This window comes from Staurois parvus, unplaced genomic scaffold, assembly GCF_062004578.1.
Source record: "Staurois parvus isolate SC_StPar_1 unplaced genomic scaffold, SC_StPar_1.0 ptg000368l, whole genome shotgun sequence".
Classification (NCBI taxonomy): Eukaryota; Metazoa; Chordata; class Amphibia; order Anura; family Ranidae; genus Staurois; species Staurois parvus.
Window position 1 is genome coordinate 725086 of NW_028318164.1, and position 16950 is coordinate 742035.

The 16950-nt window shown below is 51.3% G+C and overlaps 1 long non-coding RNA gene and 2 other non-coding genes across 5 annotated transcripts in view; 2 read left to right on the top strand and 1 right to left on the bottom strand.

Annotated features, from left to right (window-relative positions):
- The window catches only part of LOC149456234 (uncharacterized), a 48691-nt gene that overhangs the window by 26702 nt on the left and 5039 nt on the right, over positions 1 to 16950 (bottom strand). The window contains exons 2-4 of one of the 3 annotated variants that reach the window (XR_016313940.1): positions 14135 to 14266; positions 5584 to 5665; positions 659 to 790 (exon numbers count right to left, since the gene is read on the bottom strand). This is a non-coding gene — a long non-coding RNA (uncharacterized LOC149456234). Of the gene's footprint in view, positions 1 to 436; positions 791 to 5583; positions 5666 to 14134; positions 14267 to 16950 lie in introns of those variants that run through there. The other 2 variants (XR_016313938.1, XR_016313939.1) reach the window with 2 other exon arrangements.
- Positions 662 to 733, top strand: TRNAD-AUC (transfer RNA aspartic acid (anticodon AUC)). The gene has a single exon. It is a non-coding gene; the product is annotated as a tRNA-Asp (tRNA).
- On the top strand, positions 14138 to 14209 carry TRNAD-AUC (transfer RNA aspartic acid (anticodon AUC)). Its single transcript has one exon. It is a non-coding gene; the product is annotated as a tRNA-Asp (tRNA).

A 16950-nucleotide genomic window follows, 5' to 3' on the forward strand; every position in this document is an offset into this window, starting at 1 on the left:
CTTCCAACAAGCCCATTCATGAGATAGATTAACTTTTCATGAGCAAGGACAGCCATAGATGGATTGAAATTCAGCTGGATTCTGAACCAGACGAACTTCAATTCATTTATAGCCAACTTTAGGTCCAATCAAGACAAGGCAAGTGCGGGCGGTGTGCGCTGAAATAAAGTACGGCTGGCCGTGCTCTTTGTCCAGCGCAGCGCAGTCACCTCCCGCTGGCCAATAAAACTTCTTGAAATGTCACTATGTGACACAGAGGCGTAGCTAGGGGGGTACATATGTACACAAGGTACAGGGGCGTATTTGCCGCGAGGCAAACAAGGCGTTTGCCTAGGGCCGGACTTTTTAGGGGGGGGGGGGCGTGGTGCCGCCGCCCCTCCTCTTCCAACGGAAGGGACACTTAGTACAGGGGCGGGCAGCGGGCTGCTGTGTCTTACCTGGCTCCGTGTCCCAGTCCCAAGACGATCCAGTCCAGGAGACGCTGCTGGAGGAGGGGTAGAGAGGTCCGCAGGTCCGGTGTCTTCTTTTCCCTGGACGCGATGTGTGGGCGGGATGACATGCCGCCCCTGTAATCTGGCCACACCCTCGGGATCACTGGACAGCCTATGGCCGCTTGTACCTCCCCTGTGCTTGCGTGGTTTTCCCCCCAAACACATACCTTGCGTTGGTGGTGCAGTGGTGAGCATAGCTGCCTATCCAGCAGCTGACCCGGGTTCGATTCCTGGCCAACGCAATTTTCAAGATGGCTGCCTCACCTGCGAAGTGCTTTTAGTCCCCCGGGAGAGAAGTGCTATACAAATGAAATGTTGAGGATATATTAGCGAAGGAATAAAATTTAAACCAAAACTAATGAAGCAAATGTGTTGTATGATTGTATGTTCTTAAACACTTCTGAATAATTTATTTCTTGCGCAAGGATATTATTTTGTATTCTCATTTTCAGCCAGTAGGTGGAGCACTCGGATCCTTTTCAGGCATTTTTTTCGGCTATCCTTAGCTATGTGGATGAAAAAAAAAGCCTGCTGCTTACTGTATACATCGCTCAGTAGCTCTCTCTGGCACTAGCAGGGGTGGACTGACAACTCATGGGGCCCCCGGGCAATAGGGGATCATGGGGCCCCTGTGTCCTTGCCCAAACTCAAGAAGCCTATGAAAAAGGTACCAGAGGCATCTCATGGGGCCCCCTACTGACCCCGGGCCCTCGGGCAGTGCCCGAGTTTCCAAATGGTCAGTCCGCCCCTGGACACTAGTCATTCATGTCATCCTTACACTAATGGCCCCTTCCTGTTCCAACAAGACATTTTGGACAATTTCATGCTCCCAACTTTGTGGGAGGAGTTTGGGGATGGCCCCTTCCTGTTCCAACATGACTGCACACCAGTGCACAAAGCAAGGTCCATAAAGACATGGAGGAGCCAGTTTGGGGTGGAGGAACTTGACTGTCCTGCACAGAGTCCTGACCTCAACCCCATAGAACACCTTTGGGATGAATTAGAGCGGAGACTGCGAGCCAGGCCTCCTCCCCCGACATCAGTGCCTGACCTGACAAATGTGCTTCTGGAAGAATGGTCCAACCTTCCCATAGACACCCTCCTAAACCTTGTGGACGGCCTTCCCAGAAGAGATGAAGCTGTTATAGGTGCAAAGGGCGGGGCCAACTCAATATTGAACCCTACGGACTAAGACTGGGGGGCCATTAAAGGTCATGTGCGTGGAAAGGGCGGGGCCAACTCAATATTGAACCCTACGGACTAAGACTGGGGGGCCATTACAGGTCATATGCAGGGGGAAAGGGCGGCGCCAACTCAATATTGAACCCTACGGACTAAGACTGGGAGGCCATTACAGGTCATGTGCGGGGGAAAGGGCGGGGCCAACTCACAATTGAACCCTACGGACTAAGACTGGGGGGCCATTACAGGTCATGTGCGGGGGAAAGGGCGGCGCCAACTCAATATTTAACCCTACGGACTAAGACGGGGGGCCATTAAAGGTCATGTGCGTGGAAAGGCCGGCAACACAATACTTTTGGCAATATTCGTATGTATTAGATCTCCACGATCTCTACTACACTTGGGACAAGCTGGATCCCACAAAAGTCCCATCTCAAACAATTTAACTGGAATACAATTTGGCGGGATATGGCGGTGGGCAGTGATTAGGGTGTAGGTATTGCGTATGGCGGTGATCAGGATATTGGTATGGTGGTGTTTTTCTGCGCACTAGGAAAGGTGACAGGGACTGGCTGCATTGTTTATTGTCTCTACACTGGAGCAGTGATCAGGGACACTGGGGTGGCTGGCACTGTAGTCTCTGAGTGGACATGCACTGTGAGATGCTGCTGTACACTCACAGGCTGCAGCGTCGCTTGTCTCTGCTCTCACAGCCAGAACAGAGAGAAGAGATCTTTACTTTCACTGTTCACCTTTCAGTATATGGTCAGTTTTACAAAAGACATAAAATTAGCATTTTTCTCACCTACTACTGGTACAGGGCAAGGGAAGGACAGAGGAATAGAAAACAAACTTGTTATACTTACCTGCTGTGTGCAGTGATTTTGCACACAGCAGCCCGGATCCTCCTCTTTTTGGGTCCCACGCAGGCTCTCCTGGCCCCTCCTACCTGTCGCGTGCCAGACAGAGACACAGCTCACTGTTTTCTATGGGGCGCCTGTCTGTTTCCACCCGACTGTCATCCGATCCTCCATACGCATGGAGAACAGATCTCCATCTGTCTGTTTTTAGCATACAGGATCTGATCAGATGCCGGCGGGTGTCAGCGGACACATGTCTGACGATACCAGCTGCTCCATAGAGAGCTATGGATGGTCCAATCGGGCCCGCCTGAAAGACTGACCCAATCGGACCGTCAGTGTAAAAGTGGCCTTACGGTAAAAAAAATGTTTTCTATCCCTCTCTTCCCATTCACACAGGGCAAGGGGAGGACAGAGGGGAGAAGAGATCCAGCACTGTGCACGGCTGCATCTCTTCTCCCCTCTCTTCCTCTTCACACAGCACTTGAGCAGCAGCGGGAGCCAATGCTGCTGTCAATCAAATGCAGTGAGGAGAAAGTGGTGATGGTGGGGGGCTAAGTCCCGCTGTGTAAGTCTATGGAGCGCAGCTTGGGAGCGTGCAGACACTGTGTGCCTCCATAGCAAATGGTTTGCTAAGGGGACACACAAAGAAGAGGAGGATCCAGAAGCGCCTCAGTTGGACCCAGGAACAAGGCCGCTCTATGCAAAAGCATTACAGAGCAGGTGAGTATAACATGTTTGTTATTTAAATTTTTTCTTTTTTTTTCTTTTTTACTTTATTAACCACCTCCCGTCCGGCCGTTGTATATAAACGGCCGGACGGTGGCACTGCAGGGTCAGGTGGCCGTCTATAAACGGCCTCCCCGCACCCTGCTTGTGCTCGCTCCCTGGGAGCGCGCAGCACCGCGATCCGGTGCCCGCTGTGTCCTCCGGACACAGTGAAATTCCGATCGTCGGACGGGACCTCTGTACGAGGTCCCGATCATGTGATCACTGATTGGCCAATCAGTGATCACATGCAAAGTAGTAAGCAAGATGTCACTTCTGACATCATTGCTTACTACGTGTGAAATCTGTGAATGATCACAGAGGTCACATGGTACAAGGCTATTCACAAAAGCCTTGTACCATGTGACAAGCTGTGACCAATCACAGCTCACTCAGTACTTTTCAATGAATGCAAGAATGCAGACAGAGAGAAGGAGAAATGATTGCTTTTACATCCTATATGGGTGTAAAAGCAATCTGTGTGAAAAAAAAAAAAAAAATCTTCATCACCCCCCACAAGTAGTACAGTGTCACCATGGGGACACTGTACTGCCAGGGTGACAGTATGTAAAAAAAATAATATAAAAATGTAAAAAAAAAAAAAAAGTTTAAAAATTATAATTTTTGCTTATAAACTAATTTGGATTTTTTTTTTTTTACTAAAAAGATAACGGAATAAATTTTGGCCAAGATTTATGATGAAATATTATTTATTTGCAAAATTTTATAAAAAAAACACTTTTTTTCAAAATTTTTGGACATTTCATTTACATAGCAAAAAAAATACAAATCCCAGCGGTGAATAAATACCACCAAAATAAAGCTTTATCTGTCTCAAAAAAATGGTAAAAAATTAATTTGATACAGTGTTGCATGACTGCGCAATTGTCATTCAAAGTGTGATAGCGCTGAAAGCTGAAAATTGCCCTGGACTGGAAAGGGGGGGAAAGCGTCCGGACTGGAAAGGGGGGGAAAGCGTCCGGACTGGAAGGGGGGGAGAGCGTCCGGACTGGAAGGGGGGGAAAGCGTCCGGACTGGAAGGGGGGGAGAGCGTCCGGACTGGAAGGGGGGGAGAGCGTCCGGACTGGAAGGGGGGTAAAGCGTCCGGACTGGAAGGGGGGGAAAGCGTCCGGACTGGAAAGGGGGGGAAAGCGTCCGGACTGGAAAGGGGGGGAAAGCGTCCGGACTGGAAAGGGGGGGAAAGCGTCCGGCCTGGAAGGGGGGGGAAAGCGTCCGGACTGGAAGGGGGGGGAAAGCGTCCGGACTGGAAGGGGGGGAAAGCGTCCGGACTGGAAGGGGGGGAAAGCGTCCGGACTGGAAAGGGGGGGAAAGCGTCCGGACTGGAAAGGGGGGGAAAGCGTCCGGACTGGAAGGGGGGGAGAGCGTCCGGACTGGAAGGGGGGAAAGCGTCCGGACTGGAAGGGGGGGAGAGCGTCCGGACTGGAAGGGGGTGAAAGCGTCCGGACTGGAAGGGGGGGAGAGCGTCCGGACTGGAAGGGGGGGAAAGTGTCCGGACTGGAAGGGGGGGGAAAGCGTCCGGACTGGAAAGGGGGGGAAAGCGTCCGGACTGGAAGGGGGGGAAAGCGTCCGGACTGGAAGGGGGGGAAAGCGTCCGGACTGGAAGGGGGGGAAAGCGTCCGGACTGGAAGGGGGGGAAAGCGTCCGGACTGGAAGGGGGGTGAAAGCGTCCGGACTGGAAGGGGGGGAAAGCGTCCGGACAGGAAGGGGGGGAAAGCGTCCGGACTGGAAGGGGGGGAAAGCGTCCGGACTGGAAGGGGGGGAAAGCGTCCGGACTGGAAGGGGGGGAAAGCGTCCGGACTGGAAGGGGGGTGAAAGCGTCCGGACTGGAAGGGGGGTGAAAGCGTCCGGACAGGAAGGGGGGGAAAGCGTCCGGACTGGAAGGGGGGAAAAGTGTCCGGACTGGAAGGGGGGTGAAAGTGTCCGGACTGGAAGGGGGGGAAAGCGTCCGGACAGGAAGGGGGGGAAAGTGTTCGGACTGGAAGTGGTTAAAAAAAAACAAAAAACAAAGTCCTGCACAGTGGGTTTTTTTTGGCTCGCGCTCCCCAGGGGTAAAACGCACCATGCACTCTATTCTATCTTCCTGGGGGGTCCTTCTCCCCTCCCCCCACCCATGTCTGACCACCCATATACCAGGGAGACAGTTGTGATGAACAGACCGGATGGCCATGACTACGTTGGAATCTCAATGGATTGCTGTGTGACATCTCATAGCCCAAGAAATGATGAAGGGGGGGGTGAGGAATGTTCCATATACAACGTACAGCTTCCAGATCTCGGGGGGCACGCCTGGACCTCCATATGACACCTTCTGGGTGCGTTGTGCGTTCAGCATGAATCGTCATCCTGGACAAGAAACACAAAGAGAAAAACGAGATCATCCATTACTAGAACTCCAGGCAGATGGGAAAGACGCAGATCACTGCAGCTCTGTATTCATACAGAAAACACAATAAAAACAATCACAAGAAATCAATGTATCGGATATGTCAGAGAATCCGGGATTGCCCCTCCCCCCCCCCCCCCAGCCAGCCGATTACATCTGTGTAACATCTCCACCAGCTCCTGGTCTAAGAGAACACAATGATCAGTCACCAAAGATGGGGGAGGGGTTCTATAGTTGCACTGTATAGAAGAGAGGAAGGGGCTCTATAGTTATACTGTATAGAGGTGGGGGAGGGGTTCTATAGTTGTGTACATAGATGGGGGGAGGGGTTCTATAGCTACACTGTATAGAGTACTATACAGAGGTAGGGGAGAAGTTGTATAGTTCTATACAGAGGTGGAGGTGGGGGGGGTTCTATAGATACACTGTATAGAGGTGGGGGAGGGGTTCTATGGTTGCACTGTATAGAAGTGAGGAAGAGGTTCAATACTTGTTCTGTATAGGAGGTGGGGAGGGATTCTATAGTTGCACTGCATATAGGTGGGGGAGGGGTTCTATAGTTCCACTGTACAGATGTGGGGGGAGGTATTCTATAGTTCCACTGTATAGATGTGCGGGGAGGGGTTCTATAGTTCCACTGTATAGAGTGGGGGAGGGGTTCTATAGTTACACTGTATAGAGTGGGTGGGGGGGGGGGGAGAGGGATTCTATGGTTGCACTGTATAGGAGGTGGGTGGAGGTTCTATAGTTACACTGTATTTAGATAGGGGAGGGGTTGTATAGTTTTATACAGAGGTGGGGGAGGTGTTCTATAGATACACTTTATAGAGATTGGGGGAGGGGTTGTATAGTTGTTCTGTATACAGATGGGGGAGGAGTTGTATAGTTCTATACAGAGATGGGGGAGGTGTTCTGTATCATCCTATTAGAGGACACTATCTCTGTCAGTGTCTCTGGGAATGTCAGGACCTATAAAGCAGAATTCCCCTCCAGGACACAACATCCGGGGACTCCTCCCCCTCCTGGGTCATGTGGTAATGCTGAGACTAGTAGTTCCTCAGCAGTCCGGTGGGAGGTGTTAGCCCCGCCCCTCATTCTGGTCCCGGTTGGGCTCCCTCCTCCTTGCTGAGCCATGATTGGATGTCCGCACACATCCCCCTCCATTCCCATCCCCCCACTTCCTTGTTTACATAATTATTCACTAAAAGGAAAGGCGGGGACAGGAAGTCACGAGACCGGAAGTGACCTCACCATTTCACCATTTGGCCGCAGACATCTTTGTGGAGGGCTGGTGCTGCTTCCTTCGCCTCCAACGTCTCATAAATAGTCATTTAACTCAGTTTGTGGAGTCGGCAGTAATGTGTGTCCCACAGAGGACCCGGCGGGGGAGAATACCAGGGGGCTGGCACTGCTGACCTGGGAAGAGAGGGCGATGGGGAGAGCAGGGCATGTTGGGACATGTAGTCCATACATAGAGATTCCTCCATAGAGGTGTATGCGGAGAGCGGGGCATGCTGGGATATGTAATCCATACATAGAGATTCCTCCATAGAGGTGTATGCGGAGAGCGGGGCATGCTGGGACATGTAGTCCATACATAGAGATTCCTCCATAGAGGTGTATGCGGAGAGCGGGGCATGCTGGGACATGTAGTCCATACATAGAGATTCCTCCATAGAGGTGTATGCGGAGAGCGGGGCATGCTGGGACATGTAGTCCATACATAGAGATTCCTCCATAGAGGTTTATGGGGATATAGGGGGCATGCTGGGACATGTAGTCCATACACAGAGAGCCCTCCATTGGTCTATGGGGATAGGGGGCATGCTGGGACATGTAGTCCATACACAGAGAGTCCTCCATTGGTCTATGGGGATAGGGGGCATGCTGGGACATGTAGTCCATACACAGAGCCCTCCATTGGTCTATGGGGATAGGGGGCATGCTGGGACATGTAGTCCATACACAGAGAGCCCTCCATTGGTCTATGGGGATAGGGGGCATGCTGGGACTACATACAGAGAATCCTCCACAGAGGTGTATGGGGGAAAGCGGAGTATACTGGGACATGTAGTCCATACATACAGAATCCTACATAGAGGTCTATGGGGATAGGGGGCATGCTGGGACATGTAGTCCGTACACAGAGAGCCCTCTAGTGTGAAATCTGCACATAGAAAGATGAAATAATAGGCCGCAGTGCTCACAATAAACATTACAACTAAAATAAATAAATAAATAAAATGAAATAAAAAGATGAACTCTGCTCTGTATACAACATTCTCCTAAATCTGATCATCTTTATTGCATCCAATAGGAAATATTCCAGATATTCCATATATAGTGCTGAGTTCTATAGGATGTCATTATAAGGAATGAATAGGATCCTATCCAGCTCTGCTGATGGTAATATAAATGTATATAATAATAGGAGGCGCCTTCCTCTACTCACTTCAAGAATCCATTATATAACCAAAATAACCCAGTGATTGCAATAATGTGTCGCTGGCCCTTTAAGATGTTGTTTTTGTAAACACTCTCGCTCGCCTTTCCCTCTCTCTCTCTCTCTCGCCCTTTCCCTCTCTCTCTCTTGCCCTTTCCCTCTCTCTTGCTCTTTCCCTCTCTCTCTCTCTCTCTCTCGCTCGCCTTTCCCTCTCTCTCTCTTGCCCTTTCCCTCTCTCTCGCTCGCCCTTTCCCTCTCTCTCTCTCGCTCGCCCTTTCCCTCTCTCTCTCACTGTGATCACATGACCAGATTTGACCTTTCCGTGCAGCAGTGCAGAGGCTCTCAGTTTGAGTTTCTTCTTGTCAGAGTCAAGACGCTTTTTTAAAAGCTCCTGATAAGTTCTCATTCTATTGCAAGATATTTAATCTCTATTGATTGGTATTGAGTATCCACTGATACCCTTCAATCAATAGCGATCAGCAAAAGCTCTTTAACAGTTTTTTTTTAAATCTGTTGTACTAATTTAGTGGCAGTTTGCCATCTATTTAAAAATGAGCCAGCAGATCCTCACCGTGTTTCTTACCCTGCTGTTTGCATGGGGAGGAAAAAGATACGTCCCCGACCACTCTTCAGAGATCCCGATACACCTGAATCAGGAGATCAATACAACAGAGCAGCATATGGAAGAATTCATCAAAGGAACGGAAAATGACCCCCCAGAGATACACCTGCTGGTGAAGGAGGAGAGCAAGTCATCAGAGCAGCAAGTGGAGGAAAAGGTCAGAGAAATGGAAGATGACCCCCCAGAGAGCCACAAGCCAGTGAAGGAGAAGAGCATTAAGTCAATGGAAGAGCAAGTTGAGGAATCAGTCAGAGAAGCTGCAAACGAGCCTCCAGAACCCTCCAGCTGGTTTTCATTACTGACCACCACTGCATACTGGTTTCAGATCATACTCCTGATAAGTGCCATCATTCTGAAATACATCCTGCACAGAAACGACCTGGCCCTGAGAGTAGGACAATATTTGATTTTCCAGAAGCTGATTGAACTCATTCAGGAAGGACTGGGCAACTTCAATTTCCAATGGTCCAGTGATGGGGCGGCCTTAGAGAATGGAGACCCATCCCTGTTTATAAATATTGATGCAGAATATTGCAGGTCAAACGCCTTTCACTGGGTTATCTTAATGCTGCTGTTGCTACTCATAATACTGCTCGTAATGCTGCTGGTGCTGACAGTGTACGTATTGCTGATGATGCTGAATGAGCTGTCGTTTAGCCGATTCTCCCCCGCTAGGCGACTTCGTGCTATTTGGTGTCTTTTCAAACCACGAAAGACAGATAATATCACCCTTCCCAGACCCAGCATCACATCTCCAAGGGGTCCCATACATGTTTATGTACAGGATACGCCACCCGAGCCAACAATCCTGCCATCAGGAGCTAGGAATGCTCACAAACAGACTTCATCACGCAAGCCGAAAAGGAGCCGCCACGTTGCTTGCCATTGTCCGAGTGATAACATCATTCCAACTTCAAGTGCTTCACCCCAGATGAAGAAGCTCAGGAAAAACCGCATGCTCAGACGACTCAGTGCATTTTGGAGTCGTTTCAAACCAAAAAAGACTGATGACGTCACACCGAGTGATAACTTCACCCCGCCGAGTGATAACATCACCAGACCCAGCATCACATCTCCAAGGGGTCCCATACATGTTTATGTACAGGATACGCCACCCAAGCCAACAATCCTGCCATCAGGAGCTAGGAATGCTCACAAACAGACTCCACCACGCAAGTCAAAAAGGAGCTGCCATGTTGCTTGCCAGTGTCCGAGAGATAACATCATTCCTACATCAAGTGCTTCACCCCGGATGAATAAGATCAGGAAAAACCGCATGCTCAGGCGACTCAGTGCATTTTGGCGTCTTTTCAAACCAAAAAAGATTGATGACATCACACCGAGTGATAACTTCACCCCGCCGAGTGATGACATCACCAGACCCAGCATTAAACCTCCAAGGGGTCCCATACACCTTACCGAGGAGTGATAACATCGCCTTACCGAGGAGTGATAACATCACCTTACCGAGGAGTGATAACATCACCTTACCGAGGAGTGATAACATCACCTTACCGAGGAGTGATAACATCACCTTACCGAGGAGTGATAACATCACCTTACCGAGGAGTGATAACATCACCTTAGTGAGGAGTGATAACATCACCTTAGTGAGGAGTGATAACATCACCTTACCGAGGAGTGAAAACATCACCTTACCGAGGAGTGATAACATCACCTTACCGAGGAGTGATAACATCACCTTACCGAGGAGTGATAACATCACCTTAGTGAGGAGTGATAACATCACCTTAGTGAGGAGTGATAACATCACCTTAGTGAGGAGTGATAACATCACCTTAGTGAGGAGTGATAACATCACCTTACCGAGGAGTGATAACATCACCTTACCGAGGAGTGATAACATCACCTTACCGAGGAGTGATAACATCACCTTAGTGAGGAGTGATAACATCACCTTACCGAGGAGTGATAACATCACCTTACCGAGGAGTGATAACATCACCTTAGTGAGGAGTGATAACATCACCTTACCGAGGAGTGATAACATCACCTTAGTGAGGAGTGATAACATCACCTTAGTGAGGAGTGATAACATCACCTTAGTGAGGAGTGATAACATCACCTTAGTGAGGAGTGATAACATCACCTTAGTGAGGAGTGATAACATCACCTTACCGAGGAGTGATAACATCACCTTACCGAGGAGTGATAACATCACCTTACCGAGGAGTGATAACATCACCTTACCGAGGAGTGATAACATCACCTTACCGAGGAGTGATAACATCACCTTACCGAGGAGTGATAACATCACCTTACCGAGGAGTGATAACATCATTCCATCACCAAGAGCTCAGGAAAAACAACTCAGGCAAGTTAAGAATTTTTGGTGTTGTTCACGGACCAGCTCACTCAATGAATAGACACCTGCCTTTTGACGGAGAACATCTCTTTGGTGCCTCTATAGCAGGGGTCCTCAAACTTTTTAAACAGGGGGCCAGTTCACTGTCCCTCAGACCGTTGGAGGGCCGGACTATAGTTTAAAAAAAAAAAAAAAACTATGAACAAATGCGGCCACAGTACAGGAGATGACCAGAGACTGCGGACATACAACGGCGGCGGGAATACTGGGCCGGCCGCTCCATAAGACGCACAGAAATTTCCCCCCAAGTGTGTCTTATGGAGCAAAATATACGGCAAATGCAGGACACCTTGTTGGGTCAGATCTGTGTACAATGTAAAGAGAGAGGGGGGGGGGAGAGATAAGGAGGGGAGAGAGAGAAAGAGGAGGGGGGGAGAGGAGGGGGGAGAGAGTGAAAGAGAGGGGGGGGGAGAGGAGGGGGGAGAGAGAGAGAGAGGGGGGAAAGAAAGAGAGAAGAGGGGGGGGAGAGAGTGAGGAGGAGGGGGAGAGAGGGGGGAAAGAGAGAGGCAGGAGATCGATCATCTTTTGCACTTATATAGGGTCTGTGGCCATGATACCCGACATGCAGCGATGGAGTCTCCTCTCTTGCTCCCCCTCTTCATGGTCAGCTCTAGGCTCCGCCCTCCAACCGTGACGGTTGCATGCACTGATCAGAATAGATGGCCGGCTGGCTGCAGAGACGCCGGGTGAGTGGTGCGGGTTCATAAGCCGAGCCCACCTTCCCCTGTTCTAGAATTGCTGATCCCGCCCTCCTGCCTCCCGCCCGAGCCCTGCCGAGCTCTCCCGACCTGCCAAACCCTAGTCCCTTGCCTCGCGGCAGATACGCCCCTGCCCGGCGGGCCGGATAAATGTCCTCAGTGGGCTGCATGTGGCCCGCGTGCCGTAGTTTGAGGACCCCTGCTCTATAGTTTGTGTGAAAAAAAAAAAAGTGTACAATGCAATGTGGGGGGACTGTCCCAGCCGTGCGACCCCCCTGCAGCATGGGGCCGGGTCACAGTTGCAATGCCTATAGGTACGCCCCTGACACATGCCTTGTCTTTGGTGTGGCTGGATCACACCAATGCATTGTGGTAGTGTGCAGGAACCAAAATGAAGTACAGCAGGCTGTACTTTTTCTAGCGTACCGCAGTCACCACATGCTGATAGTCAGAGTATACTGATCAGCCCAGCAGCTGATTGGCTGCATGCGCCGATCGAGAAAAAACTTCCAACAAGCCCATTCATGAGATAGATTAACTTTTCATGAGCAAGGACAGCCATAGATGGATTGAAATTCAGCTGGATTCTGAACCAGACGAACTTCAATTCATTTATAGCCAACTTTAGGTCCAATCAAGACAAGGCAAGTGCGGGCGGTGTGCGCTGAAATAAAGTACGGCTGGCCGTGCTCTTTGTCCAGCGCAGCGCAGTCACCTCCCGCTGGCCAATAAAACTTCTTGAAATGTCACTATGTGACACAGAGGCGTAGCTAGGGGGGTACATATGTACACAAGGTACAGGGGCGCATAAATGAGGCTTACAACCAGGGGCGTATTTGCCGCGAGGCAAACAAGGCGTTTGCCTAGGGCCGCACTTTTTGGGGGGGGGGGGGCGGCGTGGTGCTGCCGCCCCTCCCAACGGACGGGCAGCGGGCTGCTGTGTCTTACCTGGCTCCGTGTCCCAGTCCCAAGACGATCCAGTCCAGGAGGCGCTGCTGGAGGAGGCGTAGATAGGTCCGCAGGTCCGGTGTCTTCTTTTCCCTGGACGCGATGTGTGGGCGGGATGACATGCCGCCCCTATAATCTGGCCACACCCTCGGGATCACTGGACAGCCTATGGCAGCTTGTACCTCCCTCTGCAAGCTCTGCCCTCCTCACTGGTGATTGGGCGCCAGAACTGTAGCTCAGGAAAGGCACACAGGCGGCCAATCACCTGCAAGGAGGCGGAGCTTGGAGAGGAGGAGCCGAGCGGCGGCGCGAAGATCGAGTGAGGGAGCGGCCGGAGCAAGTGAAGAAGACAGCTGACCGGTAAGTGTGCCGTGCAGATGGTGCTGCTGCAACCAGGTATGCTGGCTGTGGATGGGAGAGGGAAGGCAAGGTAAGTGTCAATGGTGTCAGTGGGAGGAATAGTGCCCCATCATTGGTGTCACTGATGTGATTAAACGGGGAGGGGGGCTGGGGAACCAATTTTAAAGTTCGTCCCCGGGCGCAAAATATCCTAGCTACGCCTCTGATGTGACATTTCGATAAAGTTTGTTTACAAAAAGCCAACAGTGCGATTCAATAGCACTGCATTGGGCAGCTATTCCAGCGCAGTCGCACAGCAACTCCATTACAAAACAGATGCCTTGTATCCAGTGTGGCCGATTGACACCACAGCATTGCGGTGATGTACGCAGAAATAAAGTACGGCTGGCCATGCTTCTTCGCAGCACAGCGCAGTCACCTTCCACTGGCCAATAACACCTTATGAAATGTTACTGTGTGACATTTCAATAAAGTTTGTTTAAAAAAAAGAAAAAAGTGAACAAGGCAATATGGTGGGACTGCATTGGGCGGCTATTCTGGCACAGTCCTACCGCAAGACCAGGCAAAATGCTTTGTCTCCAGTGTGGCTGCTAGACACCACGGCATCCGGGTGTGGCGGGCCGTACTTGGCATGGGTGGCGGTATGAGAGCCCAGAGGAGGTTCTCCACTAGAAAAGAGGCTCCAATGTGAAAAACCGCGGTATATCAGTAAAAGACCTTACTTTATTAGACACAAAAAATAAAAATTGGGGGGGGGGGGGGGGGCTGCACAGAAGGTTTTATACCCTCATGCATAGAATGCATGAAAGATGAAAGTAAAAAAAAAAATCTTTGGCTTTAGAACCACTTTAGTGTTTAGCACTTCTGAATTGCAGCACTGGGGTCCTTGATTCAAATCCTGACCAGGACACTGCCTGCATGGAGTCTGCATGTTCTCCCTGTGCTTGCGTGGTTTTCCCCCCAAACACATACCTTGCGTTGGTGGTGCAGTGGTGAGCATAGCTGCCTATCCAGCAGCTGACCCGGGTTCGATTCCTGGCCAACGCAATTTTCAAGATGGCTGCCTCGCCTGCGAAGTGCTTTTAGTCCCCAGGGAGAGAAGTGCTATACAAATAAAATGTTGAGGATATATTAGCGAAGGAATAAAATTGAAACCAAAACTAATGAAGCAAATGTGTTGTATGATTGTATGTTCTTAAACACTTCTGAATAATTTATTTCTTGGGCAAGGATATTATTTTGTATTCTCATTTTCAGCCAGTAGGTGGAGCACTCGGATCCTTTTCAGGCATTCTTTTCGGCTATCCTTAGCAATGTGGATGAAAAAAAAGCCTGCTGCTTACTGTATACATCGCTCAATAGCTCTCTCTGGCACTAGCAGGGGTGGACTGACAACTCATGGGGCCCCTGGGCAATAGGGGATCATGGGGCCCCTGTGTCCTTGCCCAAACTCAAAAAAGCCTATGAAAGGTACCAGGGGCATCTCATGGGGCCCCCTACTGACCCTGGGCCCTCGGGCAGTGCCCGAGTTTCCAAATGGTCAGTCCGCCCCTGGACACTAGTCATTGATGTCATCCTTACACTAATGGCCTCTTCCTGTTCCAACAAGACATTTTGGACAATTTCATGCTCCCAGCTTTGTGGGAGGAGTTTGGGGATGGCCCCTTCCTGTTCCAACATGACTGCTCACCAGTGCACAAAGCAAGGTCCATAAAGACACGGAGGAGCCAGTTTGGGGTGGAGGAACTTGACTGTCCTGCACAGAGTCCTGACCTCAAACCCATAGAACACCTTTGGGATGAATTAGAGTGGAGACTGCGAGCCAGGCCTCCTCCCCCGACATCAGTGCCTGACCTGACAAATGTGCTTCTGGAAGAATGGTCCAACCTTCCCATAGACACCCTCCTAAACCTTGTGGACGGCCTTCCCAGAAGAGTTGAAGCTGTTATAGGTGCAAAGGGCGGGGCCAACTCAATATTGACCCCTACGGACTAAGACTGGGGGGGCCATTAAAGGTCATGTGCGTGGAAAGGGCGGGGCCAACTCAATATTGAACCCTACGGACTAAGGCTGGGAGGCCATTACAGGTCATGTGTGTGGAAAGGGCGGGGCCAACTCAATATTGAACCCTACGGACCAAGACTGGGGGGCCATTACAGGTCATTAAAATGTATTCACTACTAAAATACTGCATGACTTAAAGTGTTACTAAACCCCGGACCCCGCATTCACTATATCTGCACTCCCCGGACCCCGCATTCACTATATCCGGTCTCCCCGGACCCCGCATTCACTATATCCGGTCTCCCCGGACCCCGCATTCACTATATCTGCACTCCCCGGACCCCGCATTCACTATATCCGGTCTCCCCGGACCCCCCATTCACTATATCCGCTCTCCCCGGACCCTGCATTCACTATAGCTGGTCTCCCCGGACCCCGCATTCACCATATCCCCTCTCCCCGGACCCCGCATTCACTATATCTGGTCTCCCCGGACCCCGCATTCACTATATCCCCTCTCCCCGGACCCCGCATTCACTATATCCCCTCTCCCCGGACCCCGCATTCACTATATCCGCTCTCCCCGGACCCCGCATTCACTATATCCGCTCTCCCCGGACCCCGCATTCACTATATCCGCTCTCCCCGGACCCCGCATTCACTATATCCCCTCTCCCCGGACCCTGCATTCACTATATCCCCTCTCCCCGGACCCTGCATTCACTATAGCTGGTCTCCCCGGACCCCGCATTCACTATATCCCCTCTCCCCGGACCCCGCATTCACTATATCTGGTCTCCCCGGACCCCGCATTCACTATATCTGGTCTCCCCGGACCCCGCATTCACTATATCCCCTCTCCCCGGACCCTGCATTCACTATATCCGCTCTCCCCGGACCCCGGATTCACTATATCCCCTCTCCCCGGACCCCGGATTCACTATATCCCCTCTCCCCGGACCCTGCATTCACTATATCTGGTCTCCCCGGACCCCGCATTCACTATATCTGGTCTCCCCGGACCCCGCATTCACTATATCTGGTCTCCCCGGACCCCGCATTCACTATATCTGGTCTCCCCGGACCCCGCATTCACTATATCCCCTCTCCCCGGACCCCGCATTCACTATATCCCCTCTCCCCGGACCCCGCATTCACTATATCCGCTCTCCCCGGACCCCGCATTCACTATATCCGCTCTCCCCGGACCCCGGATTCACTATATCCCCTCTCCCCGGACCCTGCATTCACTATATCTGGTCTCCCCGGACCCCGCATTCACTATATCTGCACTCCCCGGACCCCCCATTCACTATATCTGGTCTCCCCGGACCCCGCATTCTCTATATCCGGTCTCCCCGGACCCTGCATTCACTATATCCGCTCTCCCCGGACCCCGCATTCACTATATTCGCTCTCCCCGGACCCCGCATTCACTATATCCGCTCTCCCCGGACCCCGCATTCACTATATCCGCTATCCCCGGACCCCGCATTCACTATATCCGCTCTCCCCGGACCCTGCATTCACTATATCCGCTCTCCCCGGACCCTGCATTCACTATATCCGCTCTCCCCGGACCCTGCATTCACTATAGCTGGTCTCCCCGGACCCTGCATTCACTATATCCCCTCTCCCCGGACCCCGCATTCACTATATCTGGTCTCCCCGGACCCCGCATTCACTATATCTGGTCTCCCCGGACCCCGCATTCACTATATCCCCTCTCCCCGGACCCTGCATTCACTATATCCCCTCTCCCCGGACCCCGCATTCACTATATC